Source organism: Mobula birostris, chromosome 2 (genome assembly GCF_030028105.1).
Source record: "Mobula birostris isolate sMobBir1 chromosome 2, sMobBir1.hap1, whole genome shotgun sequence".
Lineage (NCBI taxonomy): Eukaryota > Metazoa > Chordata > Chondrichthyes > Myliobatiformes > Myliobatidae > Mobula > Mobula birostris.
The window spans coordinates 173,670,300-173,674,193 of record NC_092371.1 but is presented as its reverse complement, the minus strand read 5'-3'; the positions used below and the strand labels follow the sequence as shown (position 1 = coordinate 173,674,193).

Here is a 3,894-nt window from a genome sequence, read left to right as displayed (position 1 = left end):
GGTGTCTGACCCTCCACGGGAGGAGCTGCAAAGTTTGATGGCCACAGGCAGGAACAACCTCCCATGACACCCTGTGTTGTATCTCGGTGGAACATGGCCGGAGTCCAACAACAAAAAGTTCAATATCCGGTCTACAAACACGTTCCTCGATCGTAATATGACCCGGATTGCACCACCCGTTGTTAACCAGAACAGCAAGCCCCCAACTTCTTTACGCTTACCGCTCTCAGTGCACTTCCGGTCAGCCCGAACGGTCTGGAAGCCCTCCATGGAAAAGTTTTGGTCGGGTATGTCCTCATGCAGCCACATTAAAACACATAACACTGCACTCCCGAAATGTTCTGTGACGCCTGGCTAGTGCCATGAACTCGTCCATTTTATTACCCACCGAACTCCTCTTCTCCATAAGTCTCTGTTGTCTCGACCCGGTCCTCTTTCCTTGCCTTTGTGATCCCCCTCTGCATCCTCTGTGTGTCTTCCTCCCAATTTCAGCCAGGGTGTCCGCCGTTCTGCTCGCTAAACCGGCCGGCATATGCTCAGTCAGCTGGTCCCTGGAATAAACAATGCAACCAGAAGGAAAATAAATCAGCCGTGATCGAATGGTGGAGCAGACTCAATGGTCCAAATGGCCTAATTCTGCTCCTATGTCTTATAGACTAAACTAAACCGCTATGTTAATTGTAACAAAGTGGCAGTATTTATTGCTTGTCATGCTGTTATAATCAGTCTGGCAGCTGAGAACAGGAACACCTGAAGTTAAACTCAGAACAACTCCATTGATGATGGCTAAAGTTTAAACTGAAGCAAATTAGGAAACATTTTAATGTTGACATTGCACATGGCATGATCTTGTTTCAAGTTAATTACAGCCCATGTAATAGCTTTACAAAAAATGCAGAGCAATTATTACACAGTCAGAGTCTTGGAAGAACTGACCTCCCCAGTGTAAATGTGTGAGGTAAAAAATTGCCATTTTTTTAATTAGCAATGACCCCATATCCTGTGCATATGAGTTCTATTAGATCTTTCAGCTCCCCTGTTGATAGCTGGGTTAAGAGACACAAGATTAATTACAGCTAATAAACTAATTGGAGGCTAGAGATAAATAAGGGGAGAAACAGATTATACTTGAAATTCAGAAATATCTGTTTTAGCTGTTCAGTTGAGCACTGACAGAATATGTTGATGCTTGATTGATGACATCACGGCTAAGCAGCGAACGAGAAGGGCGATGTGCAATTATATAAACCAGCAGCTGAGGAAAGAAAGCTACGAACACTGATATAGAAAGAGAAGTAGGGTACATGGTAGTGTAGTGGTTAACGCAGTGCTATTTGTGTTAGTACGTGTGCATAATAAAGAACTTCAGTTCCCAGAGGGCAATGCGAGGGGTTTACCCAGAACTGAAAGCTATGGTGGTGATCTTGTTGTGTGCGCATAGGGTTGAGCAAAATGATCTAACATAAACCTGTGCCAAGTTTGTCTTTATTTAGGTACAAATAACATGGCATCAAAAGACAGCATGAAGCCTGAACACCAGGAGTAAATGAATACTGCGCATGACTAAGAAACTGCATGGGTATGAAAGGTGCCGGCAGCAAGTGAGGTTGGACGTGAGTTACAGCAGAGAGAAGCTGGTCGGTGAGGCGAAGGAGTACATTGTTCCTGAAGTTCAGCAGTCACCAGGTTCACCAAGAGAAATCCAGGTGAGGGGCCAAGAGTTCCCGTCATGGATAAACTAAGTCGTCCCGCACCTATGCAGTTTACCGTCAATCTAACTGATAACTGGAAATGCAACAAACTGCGATTCAATATATAATTAACTGCTAGCAGAGTGGGAGGGACCAATGAAAAATTGAAAGCATCTATTTCTCTGCATGTAATTGGTGAAGATGCTCATAACAGCAGTCAAATTGATGAAACAGCTTTTATGTTGAACACTCTGATGACAAAATTTGAGGAATATCTTGTCCCAAAGAAAAACATCACATTTGAGAGATATAAGCTTTTTTTTTACCTATGACCAGAAACATGATATTAGCTTTGGCAATACTTAGCTGAGCTTCACACACTGAGCAAGTCCTGTGAATATGTTGATTTGAGAAACTCACTAGTTAGAGACATAACAGTTTGTGGAATTCCAAATATTGGATTTAGAGAAAGACTACTGCGTGGAAAAGGTTTGATGCTAGAAAAAGCTGTGAATATGTGTAAGGCAGCAGAGACTACACAAGCACAGGCTAAGGAGCTGCACAGTGCAGATACAACAGTGTATGCTGTGAAAGCAGAGGAGCGGTGCACAGGGCATTTCCCAAAGCAACAGCAAAGCAAAGAGAAAGACGTAAACAGCAAATGCAGCAAATGTGAAGGTAGTCACATTCTAAATATGTGTCTTGCTTATGGAAAATCCTGCAATAATTGGGGGAAGAAAAATCATTTTGCAAAGTGCTGTAAAGCTGGAGCTACCAAGAGAAAGGTGTACATGGCTGATGAAGAAATGACGGAATTCATTGTAGATTCTCTACAGACTGCTGGTTCTGGAAGAGCATATTGAGTTGTTTCATAAGACATTGACCATAAGGTACAGGGGCAGAATTTGGCCATTTGGCCCATGGAGTCTGCTCTGCATTTTTAATTTTTTTTTCCAGTAGCTCTGAGCACAGACTTCTCCCAAAATCTTGCACATTTCATTCAATCTCTGTTGTCTCTGAGGGACTCCAGCCAGTTGAGATTCAAGTCTTTGATTTCCCTCAGCCAATGAAAGTCAAATGGCAGTATCCAATCATTCCAGAGAGGTGGCCTATGTGTAATTAACAACAAGAAGATCTCCAAATTTTTTGCAGCCTGAAGTATCTTGCCCTCAACATCAACAATCACAGCACTCATGCAGTAATCTAACAATGCATATTTTGGTTTGTGATAAAACATTCATGCCATCCCCATTCTTCGTTTATCACCCCCAGTCAAGACATCCATCCAGTCAGTAAATTCATCCCATCCTTCCCTCTCTCTGTACTATATGATTCCAGTGAACAATATCTAGAATATGCTCCAGATCCAGATCTGTATTTCCTCTCTCATGTATATCTTCCACAGAATCCAGATAGCTTACCTGATCTCTCAGGGTCCCCACAGACACGTAAGGCCTCTGGGGAATGTAGAACATATGCTGTGGAGGAGGTTTATACAATACCCCTCCATACACTGGACAAAGACCACTCAATATCCTGAATAAAATTTTTTCCACATCCCTTCAGACCAGTAATATACAGATGCAAACCTTCAGCAACCTTAAAGTTTAACCTGGAAGCAACACCACCTCCATTTGGGGTAACACTTTCACATATAATTCCCACATCAACGTCGATAACTTGACCTTTCTGTTCCAAAGAACTTGCATTATTCAAGCCATATTTTGTTACTGTAGTGGAATCCATTTCAAATTCTTCCAACTTATTGTCTGCAAAACCTGTTGCTGTATTAATGGGCACCACCACCATCACTAATCTGCTTACACTCCACACATACTTCATTAGAAATTGTTTCAACATTATATACCATAATCTTTTCGACAAAATAAGATCCATCTGGGCAGTAAGTGACTTGTAACTTTTCTGGAGCTGATTCATCTCCACCCTATGTCCCCTGTAAAAAGCAATTTCTTCTGCATTCCAGTGACTGCAAATGAGTCAGAATTCCATTCAAGCTTGACACCGGAGCCCACATGAGCCTATTATCTACAGATGACTACAAGACTCACAGTAAAGAGCAAGATTTACCCAGTGAAGTTAAAAGTGACAGGTTACACTAGGAGAGAATGTTCCAGTAAAAAGGGGGCTATATAGTGACCTTCAAGCACAAGGGGCAGCGCCTGAAGTCACAGTTATTAATTGT

At 42.2% G+C, this 3,894-nt stretch overlaps 1 pseudogene; it reads right to left on the bottom strand.

Annotated features, from left to right (window-relative positions):
• Positions 1-1,158: 1,158 nt before the first annotated feature.
• LOC140211048 (ATP-binding cassette sub-family D member 2 pseudogene) lies at positions 1,159-3,500 on the bottom strand (annotated as a pseudogene).
• Between the last annotated feature and the right edge of the window lie 394 nt (positions 3,501-3,894).